This window comes from Cavia porcellus, unplaced genomic scaffold (assembly GCF_034190915.1).
Source record: "Cavia porcellus strain 051 isolate PalLab524CR breed Dunkin Hartley unplaced genomic scaffold, mCavPor4.1 scaffold_10, whole genome shotgun sequence".
NCBI classification, from domain to species: Eukaryota; Metazoa; Chordata; class Mammalia; order Rodentia; family Caviidae; genus Cavia; species Cavia porcellus.
In genome coordinates, this window is record NW_026947493.1 from 21,668,385 (window position 1) to 21,687,971 (window position 19,587).

The 19,587-nt window shown below is 33.8% G+C and overlaps 1 protein-coding gene and 1 non-coding gene across 12 annotated transcripts in view; both read left to right on the forward strand.

Annotated features, from left to right (window-relative positions):
- Positions 1-19,587, forward strand: part of Rbms3 (RNA binding motif single stranded interacting protein 3) — a 753,628-nt gene that overhangs the window by 542,600 nt on the left and 191,441 nt on the right. The gene's annotated exons all lie outside the window — the stretch shown is intronic.
- On the forward strand, positions 1,972-2,092 carry LOC111754674 (small nucleolar RNA SNORA32). Its single transcript, XR_002789353.1, has one exon. It is a non-coding gene; the product is annotated as a small nucleolar RNA SNORA32 (small nucleolar RNA).

Genomic DNA, 19,587 nt, shown 5'->3' on the forward strand with positions numbered 1-19,587 from the left:
AAAAAATGATCTCACCTTTCTGGTGTGAATGAGTGCTTTCTGTATTAGAGATACACATTTCCCATTGCATTTATTGCATTTGTTTTCCTCATTTGCTGTTTAAGTCTTTCTGTTTCTTTAAGATTTCTGTTACACTTCTATTTCTCTAAAACAATGATGTAACTTTTATTGAAACACTATCATTTCTTCCAAGGCATGGTCTTTAAAAAGCATTTGAAGTAAAGATTTCTTCCACCCTCGTTTATATCTCTTTTATTTTTCTCTAGATTTTCAAATGGTTTCTTGTAGATATCTGGGTTGCTTCCAGTCCTTATCTGTTGAAAATAACAGATATATTTGAATTCCTGGTAGTAAAATGTATGCACCTTGTGATGGTGATGCTAAAGGAAATAAATCAGACACAGAAAACTAAGTATCACATGATTTATCTTATACGAGAAATCCAAGTTATGAATAATTCAAAGAACAAAATAAAAGACAGATGATAGGAAACAATGGTAGAAGGTAGATTTCTTGGAGATTGGAAGGGGATGGAGGATGAGGGCAGTCTAAATAGTGGGGCAAGAGGAGGACTAAATATTATTAAAATGTGTTATGCATATGTACAAATTTCTAAGATAAATGTAATGTTTATGTATTGCAAATATGTATTAATCAATCCTAAGCAATTTTCAAAAGAGAAAAAATTAACTCTAAGGTGAAAACTGATGTTTTATAATTTTTTCTTAAACATGTGAACATATCTAATAAGAACATCATATATCTAATTAATTGCTAGCTAAAATGATACATGCTTATTTAATGCTGAAATAATCTTAAGTTGTTCTCCCTATATACACTGGCCAGCATGATAAGGCCCATAGTCCAACATCCAGGTCAGTACAACTGTTAGAATTTTTTCTCTGTGTGTGTTTTTTCTTTTTGGTACCGGGAATCAAATTCACAACATTGCACTTGCCAGGCAGACTCTGTCACTGAGCTATATCCCCAGGCCTTTCTTAGCTAATTTGAAAGATAAAAGTTTAGCACATTGGAGTCTAAATAAGAATAGGGAAAATGTGAACTGAGGCTGAATAGCCTTCCTTCTGTTTAGAGCTTTAGTATTTTCTTTTTTTAGAATACTCTTTTCACATTCTTTGCTAAGTTCTCAACCCAATTGATATTAAAAACAGGAAGTTGTAGGAATTTTATTATGTTGGAGAAATTTAATGTTTGTTATTAATTTCTCTTTTTAACTTCATGACTTTGCAGTTTGTTTTGTTTTAATGAATTTAGCTGTCAAAAAACATGTTTTACCTGTTTTTTTGCAATAATTTTATAATATATATTTTCACTATCCCCCAAATATCTACAGGAAATACCTATCTTATATTTTGTGTATCTATAGTTTTGACAGGTACCTGTCACTTTCTAAAGAAAATTTTCCATTTTCAACGTTTGGAACGAAAGGGAAACTTTAGAATCATAGCCAGATATAAACTTTCAGTTTTCGATGTTTGTTCTTCTAAAGGGAAACTATTTGAAATCATAGTCAGATGTTCCCAAATAGTCTCTTGCTCTCTAAGTCTGTATGAATTAAATCATCTCAACTACATAGCAAAGCTATTTCCTTTCTTCCAATTCAAAGTCTTAAATACAGAAAGTAGTACATTAACTGATAACTCACATTATCTAACAAAACCCCAAAACTTGCCCCTCTTTTATATTTTTGTGAAAGAGAACACATTTTTGCTGAAGCTCTGTCTGCTTTGACAGAGAAAATATTTCTTGCCCAGTGTTTCAAATACTAGTTAGTTAAATCATTCTTCAGAGGAAAAGTTTTCTAAAAAGTATGTGAATCTTAAAATGTTACATTAAAATAAAAAATCATGATTGCATGTGAAGATTAGATCTCACAGTACAAGAGTGGAAACAACTCATTATAGCATTTAATTTCCTGAAATTTCTTTTATGAGGCTGAATAGACCAGTGTGGTCATTATCAAGGCTTTTAGAAAGAAGGTTCTCATCTTCTGTGGACTTGACCATAAAATAATTTTCCACTAGGTTTTCTATCTGTTACCTTGTTAGCAATCAAACTGTTGGGAACATTACATTGCCTAGGTGAACACTGTCCAGTATTATCTACAGCAGCTACAGCTATAATTCTTACTCTTTCCATAGGGTATGCTTAAATCTCTGCAGGCTTGCTTTTATCAGTTTATAAGCAGAGGACCCCAGCTGCCTCCAAAACTCACTATGACTGAAAAAATATTTTTATATTCTTATGCAGGGTAGATTGAATGACTTCATTAAGCATCAAATCCTTTGAAAGGGCTATCTTGAAAAAAGCCTCATTAAGTGACTTTGATGAGTATTAAAGACATCATGTGAAATTCCTTAAATAAAAAAAATTTATCTAATTAAAAAAGCAGACCAGTGTTAGGATTCTCTAACACAGCCAGTTTCACTCAGGATAAGCTATAGATGGTAAGCATTAATATCCTTTGTTGGTTTTGGCTCTATGAATTTTCAAAGTGCATGATTCATTCATGAGGAACCTATACTCCTAGTATATTCATTAGGAAATTCTGCCTTGAGTTTCTGTGAATATCAAAGCCCTCAGAAGTGTGCCTTTGGGAGCTGGTCTACACAGATGTCAGAGACCCTCCTGGAAGTCTCCACCTCTCAGCGCTCTGCTCTAGCGTTTACTAAGTGTTTTACAGGAAGAGATGAAGCATTTCGGAGAATCAATTAATTTTTAGAACGACTGATTTTTGTGTCTACACCCATTTTGAGTCAGTTAGATCGAATTTTGAACTTAAAAATACTGCGATTTTCATAGTTTCACTAGTTAAATATTTATACTTTGATATTGAGTAAAATCTCCCAGTTAGGTGTCTTTGAAATACAAATGTGATTTACATTTACTTTTCAAAGGTTTTAATTCTTTTTGGAGAAGGTCCCTTGACTCTGATCTCCACAGACCCATTCTATTTGTTTAGCTTTGGTTTCTTCCCTACCTAGAGACTTGGGTTTGGTTGGAGGCAGGTGAGCAAATCAAAGTGAACGCGCTTGTGTCCCAGCTCCTGCAGGAGCACATCTTATTCCCCTGTACCAGGAGACTGATGAAATCTTGTGAGAAATCCTGCTTTCAGAAGTCTTATTTTTATTTTTTCTTTAAAAGCCTCTCATACATCAGTGGGGTTGAATAGGTGAATAACATTGATTTCTTTCAAAGAAGGGTTTTATGTAAATGCTGCCTAGCAGAAATGCATTTCCATTTCCTGCATTGATCTCATCCTGAAGCTTTGTAGTCAATCTAATTTTTTCTGTATTGCTGTTTGAACAGAAATTCCATGTTACAAAATGAAAGTGACTGACCAAAGACATTGAAATGATACTTAAAATCTTCTCATGTATCATTTTTGGAGTTTCAGGATGGCATTAAAAAAAAAAAAAAAAAAAAAAAAAACAAGAGCAAATGATAAAAAAACAAATGGTTGTGTACTCTAGCTGATATCATTATTCAAATAGGTTTCCTGTGTTTATTTTTTGTTTTCTTTCCTCCTACAAAATCCATTTTTGGAAGATGAATTTGAACTAGATCTAGTCTACAAAGAATAGATTTTATTGTTGAACATTTAAAAATAGAGGAATTTCTTTCTGAAATGTAGTGCAGGTAAACCTCCATTAAGTAACCATAATACTCCTTGATCTTCAAACTGTCTCTAGTTAGAACTAGAGCAGAACCTTGCCCTATCTTTAGACATGTGGTGGAGTCTATAGAATGTTAGGTTTTGGCTGTGACATGGAGAGCCCCATCAACAAAGCAGAGACAAATATGGCAGTGAAGCCTGTATTGGTACCGCCATATCCTTGGCATAAAGTAGGAAATGTGAGTTGGCTGTGTGGTATAGTTATTATTTCCGTGATAATAATTTTCATTATTAACCATCTATGTTTCTGTAATAGTTCATTTTTAATTAAAATAATGGTAAATCTCAATCTCTAATTTTGCTTTGAAATCTTGTGTTATTTAATCTTAATTGCCAATTTGACTGTATTTAGAGACTTCTGGAGAGGTGATTGGATAATGGGAGTGCTATATTCATTGATGGATTAATCCACTGGTGGTCAGAGCGTTGGAAGTGGGGCCCTGTAGGAGGCAGATCATTGAGAACATCCTTTGGGAATGTATGTTTCTCACTTAAGCATTTCCTTTGTTCTAGGCTTCTGAGCACCATGAAATAAACAACTCTGTTCTGCTATGTCTTTGCCCCACTGTGTTCCTACTTTGAACTAGCTGGCCATAGGCTGCGAGCTCAGAAACCAAGAGACAATTAAACTTCTCATTTTATTGTGGGTATCAGATATTTTGTCCTACCAATCTGAAACCTGATTAATACAGTACTATTTTGTTTGATTAAATATATAAACCTAAAACACCTGTGATAACTTGCTTTTTAAATAGATTAAAATAAAAACAGTGGCATAACTAGAATTCATTGTTATAATATTTCATTCATTTGCTGTCTTATGAGATGACTTCTTTTTGTGCTTCTGACATTTGGGTCAAAGATTAAGGATTGAGGAAAGGAAGTTGCTAAAGACTACTACTCCAACCTTAGTTACCTGTTTCAATCCATCTTTATTTTTTGCAGTTATGATTTCAGTTGTCAAAAATAGTTAATTTAAACTGAATTTGTACTTGTTGAAAAGAGTTGATTTATCTTCTTTTCAATATTCCATGTGAAGTTCTTATCTTGAAATGCAAAATCCTTGGAGCTCTGATCCAAAGTTTTTAAAGCTTGTCTTCTAACAACAGGTGCACATATGTGTATCTTTGGCTTGATTTTTAAAAACGGTGGCATGAACTCTAACATTTGGCTGCCTACATCAGAATCCCAGCCACACTATTTACTAGTGTGTGACTTTTAAGTGTGTGATTTAATCTCTCTCTGACTCAGTTTTCTCATATGTATAATAAGAACAAGGATAGATTTTTCCTCAGGTGATTATTAAATTAAGTGAGATTATGGGTATAAAACTGTTAAAGCAAAACTACTGTATGATAAATACTTGTAATAATAACAATATTTGCCATAATCACAAATAGAGGTCAGTATCATTTATTTCCTTCTGCTTTACTTTGATACATGCTAAAATATGTAATCAAGACTTTTTGAGTAGTGGGATGATCTTCTCTAGCAGTTCCAATAGTTTTGCAAAATAATCGAAAACAGTAAAATAAAACAAAGCACAATAAAATAGGGAAGCAGTGTTTTGTTGAGTTAAACTGTCAGTGCTGGAATTTATAACTTTATTCTGCTAATGTTTATTGACTCTATGTGAATCAGGCACACAATGTAGCTGTAGATGTATGGTGAGAAAGAAAACAGTGTGATCCCTATATTTATAAAGCTCAATATCTGGGTGGGAGATTCTTGATAATAAAGTAATCCTAAAGTGAATAATTGTACCTTGTGATAAATTCTACAATGGAAAATGACAGGATGCAAGGAGACACATTAAATATGACCCACTTTATATTGAATGAATACATGTGTTCTGGAGATGACACTTAAAATGATCAATATTAAGAACCAGTAAAAAGTCTGCACATGACTAGTACTCAGTAAAAACATAATAATTTCTTAACACTAGTGAGGGTTAGGGCTGACATCTTTTTTGTGTGGGTGCTGGAGTTTGAATCCATGGTCTCAGACTGTTAATCTGCTATCAGACATTGTTCTTCTGATTTATAGAAAATATGGATTGAAAAGAAATAGTAAGAGACAGACCAGCTAGCATGTGCGTAATTGAGGACTTACCTCTCTTTTCCTTTTTCTAGACAAGTAGGTACACTCTTCTTTCAGCCAACAGCTACTTTTTGTGGTGTCTTGTTTGTACCAGGCACTGTGCTTCCCCCCAATACAAAGTCTTTTTGGAAAAATTTTCTGGAGCCATATGGAAGCAAATTATTTCTCAAATCCTTTTGGATCCTCTTTTTAAAGAAATTGAAAAGTAATTATCTAGAGAAAGCATTTTATTCTTTAAGTGGTAAGGGAATATATGAGAGGATTTTAAAAGCTCAATTATTCTGGTTTATTGTGTTTGGGAAAAGGATAATGCAAGGAAGAACACAAGGACTTTGGTAATATATTGTCTTCTCCAGGAACGGCAATAAAGTGCCCTATGAGAAAGAACTTTCTAGAAATCAACAATCCTTGCTATTTTAAAGTATTACATGCACTACTATCCTAGGCACTCCTCAGAGTGGCTGCAGTTAAAAATTTTTAATGAGTATGTTAAATGTTTATCTCAGTAGGATCTGTTTTCAAAAAAAAAAAAAAAAATGCTTCTGAGAACCCCGGAGAATCTCCACTAGCTGTTGTATGCCTGTATGTCTGCCACAGCTTGTATGCAAAGGTTCTCTGATACTGGGTACATGGATGTTGATGAGAAATTTAAGCTCACTTTGCCCTGAAGGCTGGTTGTAGCTATGAAGACCAAATGCATGAAATTTAACATGGCTGTGACTCCTCATGGAAGCTGTAACTATGCTTCTTTTATGATCTGTGACATCGTACAAACAGGCAATATTTTTTTTTTAGGAATTTGAGAAAATACTTTGAAAATCGTGGTCTTCATTATATGTGTTACTGGTTGGTGGCTAAGAAGATGGAGCGTAGTGTTCAGACATGGATTTAGACTCTGGTGCGACCACGTAATCAGCCATATGAACCCGCTCAAGCGCTTTCTATAAATCATGAGAATAAGAGGTCTACCCCAGAGATTTCTCCTGAGATCCAATGAGCTAGGCGCATATAAAACACATAGCTGTCTGCACATTTTAAATTGTCATTAAATACACTTTGAGACCAATTAAATATCTTCATGTTTATGAAAATGTGGAAGTGGGTATTACTACTGCCAAGTTTGGAGATCCACCGCATATGGTGAACTCATTTTATCTTATCTCTCTATATAATCTCCAGTGTTCTCAAGTGTGATTGCAGGACCAAAAGGCCACAAAGCCCACTGTGACCTGCGTATAAGAACATCACTGCCTGTTCCCTATCTGCTTTGGGTGGGCACTATTGCTCACTAAAATGGAATAGTGGAGAAACACTGGAATAAATAGAATTGACATTGATGAAGCACATGCTGAGTATTCTCAATGTTCTTGGAACATTACATCTTGTCCTAACAAAATCCTACAACATAATTCTGTCATTTTTGGCTTTAATTAAAATTCACAGAATACAATGTATTTTCTCCAAATACTAGATACAGAACCCAAAATTTGACACTAGAATCAGTCTGACTAAATGAAACAGGAAAAGGGGGGCTGAAATTGCCAGTCATTTCTATACTTCCAAATAATTTCAAGTAAGCTATGAGTTATTCGTATTACAACTACATTATTAAATTATCAATAATTCAATTCATTTATTTAGTAATTTTATCAAAGAAATGTATACATCACCAATTTCTAGGTTTAACAAAATATATTTTCACATATGGGTAATAAAACATGGGTAAATGAAATAAAAACAAAACAGTACAGGTGGGTAATCTCTGAAAAGGCATATTAAATTTTCATGAAAGTACAGAGATGACATTTCAGACCAGAAATGAGCTATAATAGAGCTTCCTAGAAGCAAAAGCAAAAAAGAAAGATTTAAAAATGTACATAGGTCAGCATGTTAGTTTTGGTAAAGGATCCATAATTTTGTTACCTTTTCAAGGTGTTACATGAACTATCTAAATGAATTTTGGCCAACATTTCATGATAATCTAATGTATATGAAATGAAGTGATTAAATTAGTGAACAACGAGAGAACAGCATGTTGTTTTCTAAGAATGTAGTTATATGGCATATTTATTATGCCTCACCACATCTTCTCATGTTTCAGATGGGCAATAATACCTTTTCAAGTGGGAGCTGAAATGAGATAAACCCAGGACCTTTGCACTGATCTATAACCCCAATCCTTTTTGTTCGTTTGCTTGTTTTTTTTTTTTTTTTTGTTTTGTTTTTTTTTTGTTGTTGTTGTTGTTGTTCTTTGTTTTGTGACAGTGTTTTGCTGGATTTTGGAGATCCTCCTGCCTAACAGTACATTTCTTAAGAAGTATTTTTGGGCTGGGAATGTAGTTTGGTGGTAGAGTTTTTGCCTTGTGTACACAAGATTCTGGTCTTGATCCGCAACACACACACACACACACACACACACACACACACACACACAGACACACAAATGTATTTTCTATTTTGAAGAACATAAAAGACTTTTGAATCATTACGAATATAGTTATATGCAACCCTCTTGATTCAGTTGTATATCTTTAGACTGGCAAATCACATGAGAATCATGAACCTCATGCATTGTGTGAAGCTTGGTTTCATTCATGTGACTTGCATGCCAGTTCACCACTGCAAGGTCACCGTTCTTTACCTGTGATAACAGAATGCCCCTGCCCCCTGAGGATGTAGTGGTAGAGGGCTCCTCTGGAGGTCATTGTCTTAGATGCCCCTTACTCCTCTCCACAGAGGACCACTGTAAAGTGAAATGAATCAAAGATATAAATGAATTTTGGGGCACAGGATTTTGAAACAAGTTGAGACCTTAAGTGAGTCATGGATCTCCTTTTTTCTTTTTGATTTTATTTTTTTTAATTTCTGCTGAAGAGGATGAAAGAATCTATTAAATTAATTTTCTTTCTCACAAGGTTTCTTTTATAAACCTTGTTCGTTATAGTGGTATAACTGTCTCCTTTCGAAACTCATGGATTTATTCAAGGCTGCGAATTGTTTGTTGACATTCTTCAGCCTGCAAATGAGTTGTCTTACGGAATACTTTTCTACTTGTTTCTTCCATCACTTTGAATATTGTTTAATGAGGATTAGGGAAGTGTAGAAGAAGGAGTGAGCAAAATAACACTGCTCAGACTTTTCTCTGTTTTGATTTTAAGTGATTATTGGCAATTTAGGATTTCCTTGGAGAGGAAAAAAGAATACAGGAAGGTGTTTGCTTTCACAAAAAAATAGGAGCAGGGTGCCCTCAAACAATGGCTACTCAGGGTTGGACAAGAAAGAACTGCTCCTTCTCTCTACTCTTCAAGTCTGAGTACTAGTTTAAAACAAGTATTTTAATTTTCCTAGTTAACTATCTACATGACAGACAAGATAGAAGAGTTGATTTTGCTTGCTTCTCCTGTAACTGTCATAACTGCATCTGTGGTGGATTTGTTTGCTAATTAATTCCTTGCTCCATGCACTGATGCACCATTTCCACAAGATCAAGAACCTTGTAAGCTTTGTTCACCATTTTATTTCTGACCTAATCCTATATACTGAGCATAAGCTCAGCAAACATTTGCAGAATTAATTATCAAATAATATTGAAAGTCATATAAATTTGAGACTTCTTATTGGTTCCAGGATTTATGTTTCTCCTCTGTTAACTGAGAGGTATGGGAAAGGGAACAAGTGGATTATCCAGGAAGTTTCATTTAGATTCCAGCATTCAGTTCATCATTAGCAGAAAGGAATATTGGGCTTATCTATGGCTTTACTGATTGACTAAATGGTTGATCAATTGATTGATAAATTGATTGAGTCAATTTAGTGACTTCTACGTGTGAGTCTAATTTAAATAAAATGTATTTTCTGTGTTGCTAGATTGTATAATATATAAATATCAGATAGGTCATCATATTACTGTATGATTCAAGAGTGAAGGGAGACCAGTGGACTCTGGAAAGGTTAGAATGTCTATATACATCAGTAATATGGCTCTTGGAAAATAAATGGCAATTTTCCAGTATATGAAGGAAGAATGTTGAGGAAGATGTTTCTATTAAAAAATGAAGGAAATGATGACAACTGGATTGTTTATATTTTATTTACAAAAGAATAGTTTTCTTATATGAAACTAGCAATTTACTAGTGATGAAATGGCACCTAAGTGACTTAGCCAAGGGCACATATCTATAAATATATATAAAGAAATTAGAGCAATATGCTGAGATCTCAAAGAAATTATCCCACGGTATTGTGCTTCTCCTCCATACAATTTGGCAAGGTAGGTAAAAGAGAATCTAAAGTCAAAATATGAGAGTTAAGCTACACATTCTGGCCAAATATGTTGGCTTATATTAGGCAGAATTTTTGTTTCTAGAAAGAAAAATGTCGAACAGGATGTGTATAGCTGGATGAAAACAAGCTGAATAGATAAGGCAATATTTGGTGCAAATGGAATTTTTCAAATACAATTATACCTTATGCATTTACATTATAACTCTATTGAAAGAAATACCTTGAAGACTTAACTTCTATTTTACCCACACTCAGTTGAAGTAGGAAAGTAGGAAAGGAGGGAGGAAGTAGCAGAGGGAGAAAAAGTGAGTCAGATGATGGGAAACGGGGGACAGAAAGAGAAACGAAGAGTGCATCAGGTTGTCTAGACATAAGTTGTCCCTTAATTCCACTAGCAACAAAATCTTACACCATATGCAGAAATGGAGTGTGGATGTTTCCTGAAATTAGAAATGTGCTAACCCTGTTTGCTTGCTCTTGACATGTTATACTTCTCATCAGCACATTTAGCAATGATTTTGAAGATAAGATTTTTATTGTAATGTAATACAAGTAATATTAATAAAAATATAAAGACTCTTTCTTAGTTTTATACAGTCCTAACCTTATCCTATTTGAACCTCAGCAGACCAAATGACACAGAGAATTAGGCTGCTGTCTCCACCAAAGCACCCCCAGTTTATTAAACAATTACTGTGAGATGTTATTGAAGTGAATATCAAGTGAGAGTGGATTGGGCAGGTTAGCATCTGGCTTCTGAAATAATTTGTTGCATATAGTTCTTGTAGCATTGATTTTAATATTTGTTTTACTTATCTAATCACTGTGTAGTTCTTTCTTTAAGTAGACAACGCTATTGTATTTATTCTGTGACTTTTTTTGAGCAGTTACTGAAGTATTTTCTTTAGAAATATCATTAATGTTTCAAAGAGAACAACCAAAACCAACTAAGAAATAGTGTTGGCTGCTTCTTGTGTGTCCGTAAATGGAACTGACCTCATAATAAACTAAGCTCCAAGATAAGAGGGCCGTTGAAGAAGGTTTTAACACACATGGTCAAAGTTATTCAAATATTACAGAAACTTCTATTTTCCGTTCCCAAATCTGTTTGCAATCCATCAAGCCTTTCACCTTTTTCTGAGGTATCTGACTGACAGGATTTGTCTGAAGTTTTCCACACTTCAAAATGTGTCTTTGAATGCAATTCCTCCAAGGGTGGTGAGTCACTACACATCCACACTTCATAAATATTCCCCACAACTTTCTTAGCACACCCGGATGAGATGTTAATATGCTTCTACTTAATGCTAATGACACATCAGAAAAGAAAATCCTAGAGGAAAGATATTTTCCTCAAGTCACTTTAAAGATTCCTTATTCATTTTAAATATTTCATTAAATTAATTTTTCAAAGTAACAAAACAAACGTTCTTCAAGCGAAACTAAGCATGACCCCCCTCAGACGGGGACATCTGTTACTTCCCCACTGTGTCCCTGAATAATTCATGTTAATACATTTCAAGCATCCTCACCCTTAAAATCATCTTCCCTCATTCATATGAAATTTATATCGATAGAAACAAAGATAAAAGCTGTTAGAAAACTGACACTGGAGTTTTGTTAATCTTCGTGATTTACATCGAGCTGTCTCTGTCTGCCTGTCTGTAAAGATGATGTAAAATCACCCCCACACCCACTGGCCTGCAGGGAGCCCTAGGCCTATGAGGAAATATGTGGCAAATATTGGCCCGGACACTGTGGTCCCTTTTCCCATGGCCTTTGTCCCCAGGCACACCTTCCAGAGAGAACTGCAGGCTGTGGAGTCCATTTTCACCTCCTTTACTCACACTGCACAAGAGATGCACCCTGGGTACTAAATGGCATCCAAGAATCAAAGCAGAGCAGAGAATACTAATCAGCAGTAACTTCTTGGAAATCAATCAGCGGGAGCTCTTCTGATGCAGTGCAGGAATAAATCTTCAGGTTTTTTTTTTTCCCCTCCCTGCCCTTTTGAAGTCTGTTAACTGGCAATCTAAGTGACTTTCAAACAAACAATATTTATCAACATTAGAGCACTCCCCCAACTGCCCAGATCAAGGAATTTTAGGAATGGGAGAGGAAGAAAAGAAAACAAAAAAAAAAAAAAAAAAAAAAAAAAAAAATGAAAATGCAGGCCAAGATGAGAAAGGGAAGGGAAGAGAAGGGAAGGGGAGGGAGAGGTAGAGGGAAAGAGAGGGGGTGGGGGTTAAATAATTCAGGAAGATATAGTACCATAGACTTGTTTTCCATAAATTTACTTTTTAAACTTTATTTACATAAATGTGTGGCAAGCACAATTACAATCACATAGAATCCAAATAACAAAATGTTTCATGAGATACTTCCTTCCTGAGGACTTATTGGCATATTTGACAACTGTCAGTATTTCCATTTGAAGACATTCTGTCATAGGATCAGAGCATTTCAAGAGTTACAGTCAGATGTGGTGGGGCACACCTGTTATCCCAGCACTCAGGAGGCTGAGGCAGGAGGATCATTTTGAGCTTGAGACCAGGCTGGACTACAAAATGAGCTCAAAGCCAACCGAACTGCATTGTGAGAGCTTGTCTCAGAAAAAAAAAAAAAAAAAAGGTACACACAAGGACCTTACATTGACTATTATTTTTATATTTATTTTGAACCTTAGCAATGCTATGATTAAAACTGTAATAACTATTAAACTGTGTAGCATTGTTTTATTAGGAGCTGGAAAGTTTTCTGTGTGTTCAACATTACCCAGTATTTCTAATAGAAGTAAAGTTCTAGGGTAGATGCCAAGTAAGAAGTTTGTTTGTTTGTTTTGATGGTGACTGGTCTTCTTGTTTTGTAGAAATCAGTCTTAGAGAAGATAAAGTTTTTCCACATCACAGGGTTTTGGTGTACTGCAGGCTCTGTCAGTTTTGCCTGTTCTTGTTACCAAGTTGTGAGCAAGAAAATGACATGGAACTTCTTAGCCTACCCTCTCGCTGATGGCGGCCCTGCGGCTGAGGGGCTGAGGGAGAATGCCTGCAGAGCTCACACTTTGCACTTCCGCTCTCCTTTGTACTGGTTGCATCCGATCAGACAACTTGGATTCAACTTCCTCTCTTCCACCTTCTAGCCCAGGGAATTGAGCCAATCACTGTATTTATTTGTACAGTACATCCTCATATTCTGCTGCGATGCCTCTAGTTTCCTAGTTTTTTTTTTTTAATTGAAATTAAAGTGACTTCACGAAAAACTCCAGCTTCAAAAAACTCAAAGTATTGAATAAATTTTAAAGACTATCTTTAATCACAATATGAAATACTTTGCCTCTCTCTGTCTTCACCAGCGTTACATGAATGGATTTTACAAGGAAGTTTAGGGGAAAGGGAGTATTAACAATACATTCTACAATTTACAGGATCATCTACCAATTTAATGTAGTTTTCATAATTTGCACACTGACTTATGGCAGTGTTTCTTACAACAGAAACAAGAGTTATACTTTATGAATACATTAAAATATTAATAAATGACATTTATATTTTGATAAATATATATTGATAAAAATGACCTATATTTCAGTGGCAGAACATGTGGCATGCTGGAGACCCCAGTTTTGGTGTTCTGACCCCCCCCCACAAACACACAGCTATTACTATAATTACAGTATTATCAAATGTATAACTATTATTAAATAGAATCACACTTAATTTGACAATATTTTACATACCCCATGATATGAAAATTTTTCTTCTTATACATATAATTTTCTTTTTAAATACTTCTGATTTTATTATAGAATCATGCAAGAATCCTATGGATAGCTCATCTAAGTTTATTACTACAGATAATTCAGGCTAAATTATGCTATTTGACCTGGATTACCAGGTTGTATTTAAGTCATTTTATAGTACATTAGGCACAACTTGGTATTTTTGCCACTGCTCTCATGTAACACAGAAAATTTTTATGTGTACTTTCTATTCAAATCTTTTGAGTAGTAGTGGTTAAAGTAAAGGTAAGTGAAAAGAAGGTTCTGCCATATAGATGTCAATCTAAAAGCCATTAATTTAGAAGGTTATTTTTATTTGATTAAAGAAATTGACAGAGGAAGACTGCTTTATTTTGGATCTAGATTTTCACCAGTTTCTTACAGACCCTTGGTCTCTGACACTTGGTTCTGCTGGTAAATATTTAAGACTTGGGATTCAATGGGAGGGTGTTAGGCCGGTGTGTTAGTTTTTCATTACTGTGATACAGTATTATGAAACAGTGAGTTTGTGATTGTTTTTCTAATTTAACAAGAAAGATTCAATTTGCCTTAAATACTGTACTTAATAAAATAGTTTATTACAATTGATCATGATTTCTGACAAGGATCCCATTTATGGGCAATATTAGGGTGATGGCAAATTTCTGTTGAAATTTCCAGGGATATTTCTGAATCAGTTTAATTCTCTAGTCTGAAATTACTAGCACTAGTAATTCTTTTGTTCATTATCAGGCCTATGAGTGGATGAATGGATTTCTAAGAACATTTAAAATGGAGAAATATAAAGCATTTCTTGTTCCTCAAACTGGCTGAAAATTCCTTTCACTTTAATGGCCTTCTTATGTCTGTTTTCAGAATTACTTTTTCTTCAAAATATATGAAAAGAATCCTTATGAGAAACAGCTTTACCCTTTTTATTAAAAAGCATAAGATATTTATAAAACTTATTTGATATATGAGTCATATTTCTCTTCTCAGGGTGTTGGAAATACATAAATAGAGCCAAAAAAAAGAATCTGGACAAATAAATAATACTAACAGAATTTTTGATTTTTTTATTTCCTATTTTATTGATAGCACTTTGTGATGTTATTATGCAAATATTTCAAATCAGCTAATGATAAAATGTTTCTTCCATAAGCTACCCCTTTTGATAATTTAGACCAGTAAGAAAAAATATGGGTACAGGTCGTTGGTTTGAAATGCAATCTAACATTTGTCCGTAAGTCACTAGAACACATTGTTCCCTGGAAGGGTTATACAGTGAGTTTAGGATTATTTTGTACTTTCTGTTGACCGCACTGGCAGGCAGATTTTTATGGATAATGAAGGAATTGAACATCACTTCTTAGCTAGCAAAGGTAAGTGTCTCATTGAAAGACTTAATACAGAGTCCAGAAATAAAGCATAAAATTTATGGAGCAAGCAAACCTACATAGATGATTGCTTCAGTATCTGCTCCCTGTCTGTTAATAGAATCCAACCTAAGAATTCGTGGTTCATTAATAATTATTTCACGGTGATGTCACATTCTGGATGATGGTAGATTCTCTCACTTTATTCAGGTGTATCGTGAATTCTATGTATATTAGAACCTGTGATTATTCTAGGCAGAGTTCTAAAAATTGATCAAGTGACATACTTAACCCTATTACTTTCACAAATTAACTTTTTGCAATACCTGTTTCAAAACTAATTAATTCTTGCAAAGCGGTTGAAGTGAAATCTTTTGCAACAGTTTAAATGTCTTAGTTCTGACCATATATATTTTGGTCACTTACCAAAATTCATTTGTGATGATTTATATAATATTAGATATAAATTGCATGTGAATGAAAATACATGCTTTAATTTACAAATGGAGCCTTAAGAAAAAACGATTTAGAAGCAGAGAACTACATGGCATATCTTTATTCCCTAACAGGCAGGGTTATATAGGATCCAAAAAAAAAAGAAAAACCCTACAAGTATAGTATCTGTAATCAAATAGTACAAACATAAAACTGTCAACATCAAGATTGCTTTTTACATTGGAACATGACAAATATGACACCGCCTCACTAACAATGCCACTGTCATTTTCCAGTCTACATAAATCTAACTGCTGTGGTTCCCAAGTTTTTTTCAGAATGAAGCAAGGATTATACTACACTAATGAATAAAATGAAATAAAATATTTTATGATTCCTAGATATAAATCACATTGGAGGGTGATTTTGCTCTCTGAATTAAAATTTAAAATATGCAAAACTATTGACCTAAAAATTCTATGTACAGGCACTCTCCCACAGAAATAATAGCATCTGTGCATGCAGATGTTTACACAGAGATGTTCACTGAAGTTTTTTTAGTAATATGGAAACTAGCACTATAGCCAAATATCTTTCAATTAGGAAGTGATTCTTAAAACTTTGCAATATAAAACAGAGTACTATGGAAACACTAAAAACAGAATGATATGTCAATATGATCACTTGCAAATAGAGCACATTATATGTAATGTGAAGCAAGCAGGGGTAAATCATTAAATGAGGCTCAGCCCATTGTAGGTATAAAATACTATGTGGAAGCACAGAGGTATATTTATAATATTTAACAAAATTGGCTCTGTATATGTAAAGCTATTTGCAGGATTTCATATTGTCCTACCAAAATTGAGACAAACTTATTATAATTCAATACCACCTTGATATTTTATTGGATTATTTGACCCAATACCGCATTTACTGTGGAGTATAAGAATCAAATGATTTGTTATTTAACCTTCCTCATTCATTTAAAGTGCAAATAAACAGTAACCCCTTGGTTCTTCCCATGCTTTAGCTGCTAAAAAATGTCATGTTATTTGGAACTATTCTTATCATTCATTCCTTCTGTTAAGCTGTGTCACCAGAGAATATTCATATTTTAAAACATTTGTAGGAAGGCAGCAAACTCCATAATTTTATCAACCTTTTTCCTTCTTACTATTTGCTCATTGAACTTTTACAAATTTAATTATTTATACCCATCTTAGCATCTTCTCTATTTCGTTCTTCTTGCTAATGTATCACATGCAGAATTGATATTGTCAACCATACAATGGAATGTGCTCCAGAAATCTCTCGCGTTCTCAAATCACGTGACAAATGAAGGGAAAATGCCAAAGGAATTTGCAGTTTGAAAGAAAATGTGAAAATAAGGATGTATTGCTGAAGTTTCAGTGTAATACATTTATTTCCCCCCATAGAGAACAATTTTACACATACCTAGATCAGATATGGTCGCTGGTAAAGCACCTAAACATAGGCAGTGCCACTACAAAAAGGGGTTAAATAATTTAATGCTGACTTAATTCTTCTGTTTTATAATAAGACATGACAGGATAATGCATCCTGCCACCTGCTTGTCTCTCTGGTGAGATAACCATGAGAACTGAGTAACTGATTTAAGAAATAAGTTATAAAATAAAAATGTTATAAAAAGAGTAGAATAAGAAAACCTTTACAGATAGATTGAATCAAGACCCTGAAAAACATGATTTAAACAGTGTTCTAACAACGATGATGATTCTGAGTTTTTAATGAAATCAAAGGTCTATTCTTAAGCGGCATTTTAAAAACTCCTGCTGGAATACTGGTTAAGAAAACGAAGGAGAAACATTCAGTAAGGAAATATTGATCTTAAATATAATTTGTTCTAGAAATGGGAAAAATCTAATTTTCCTAACTTTTCCATAACTGTGAAACAATCAAAGATCTAGTTAGTACTGCTTTATTTTTATTTCTTACCAGTCAATGGAGCGGATAAAATTATAGTCACAAGAAATTATTTATAATTATCTCAGACTTTAGAAGTTAAATGCAATTATACAAAAAATATTTTTGGTGGACTAAATATATGTGGAGTTCACCTAATGTTTCTTTTTAAGAATTAAACTAATAGTCAGCAGTTTACAGAATTAATTTGTTATAATTTGGATTCTGGGAGGTATAAAATGAATTTTTTATGATTTATTTTTATGTCTCCAAAATATTCATATAATCATAGCACTGATGTACTAAAAGCATTAAAAAGATAAATTTAAGCACATTCAAATTTGAAGAAGATTTTTGAGAAGCCAGCCATTCATAAATTAGGTAAAATAGCACCACAAATAGCCTTAAGTGTTACCAATAAAAGGCAAAAACTTTATTGGGGAGAAAAGATTTCTTTTCTCATTGGGTTACTGCTGAGGCAAGATTAACAAGAAACACATAAAACAATGTATTTAATATAAGTTTTATAGGACAGAATAGTCTTCAACAAAACCATATTTATGGAAAATCCTGCAAAAGTATGATTGTTGAATCTAATGAAGGTAAACTGAGAGAAATTTAGCAATTTTTTTTCAGATTTTACTGTGCCCTTCTTTATTTAGAGGCCAGGATGTTCCTTTTCTCTAAGCACAGAGTGAGCAGAGAATCTTTGACCTGCTTCCAAGGTGTTATGGGTTGTGTCTAGAGGTCTCCCAAAGTCTCATGCCATCATACGTGGGTTTTTTAGAGGTAGCTGAGTCTAACATGTGTGACACTGCATTGATTCATAGTGCAATGCAGGGCCAAGAACACTAGGATTAAGGGTATGAGTGCTGCCCAGCTTAAGCATCCTTATAAAGGAAAAAAACATCTATGGTTCTTCCTTGTTGCTGTGCTGCCTTCTGCCCTCCATGAACTGTTTCTCCTCTATGAGGTCACTCTGGCTTGGATCCAGCCAAAACCTCCACAAACCAGGAGTTAAACCAATCTTTCCTCCCTTAACTTTGGGTGTTGGGTATTTTGTCTAAAAAATTGGAAAAATAGCTAAGACAAGGGGATAAGCAGGACAAGATGTGAGTGAATTCTCTTCTGCTGTTTCCTCAAATGTCAAAGTGTCATATTTTAGGGTTTCCTGTCCTAAACCACATGAGTTTAAAAAGGAATTAACTGAAAGATGACAAAAAGACATTTAATTGATTAAAATAGAAAAACCCAATTAGAGTTTACTTGATGGTTTCTGATTGGTTAAGATTAAAATATTTTTTAGTGTTTATATTGAATTCAATTTCAGTTTCCCTATGCAGAAACCTAAGGCATAATCATCATACTCCCTTACTGGTATTCCAGTTAAGTTTTTAACAAACTATTTAAATTTCCATTTGCATGCATGCTCTAATATTTCCTCTTATATTTTATATAATTTTTCTTGTATTACAGACTTCCCCAAGTGTAAAAATGAACACAGCACTAGTATCTGATGAATAAATGCAACAATATTAAGAATATTAGAGAATATAGTTGCTTAAATTCTTTTTAAAAATAATTGGTTTGATTCTTTGACATTGAGAATTTTGATTCTTTTATTAGCAATAACATCATCAAGTACTTGGAAATGATTTCTAATATGAGTTATATACCAGTAACTTTATTACTTGAGTAACAGGACCTCCAGCTGTATGAAAATAATTTGGAATGTGAGTTGGTTTCATGAAAAAGATTATGCATGGTGAAGAATATCCCATTAAAAATTCATGTTATGTTTGTTTCTTTTATCCACATGATCATGTGAATTTGCATATTATGCACGCTTAACATTTGTGTATGTGCTTTTGCATATAACTTTTTATTCTAGAATGATACAATGAAAAGTTTCTTACTAATAACTCTGGTCTTCAACTATGTTAATCACTGCTTCTTTACCAATACCATTTTTTAAAATTAAGGTTAAA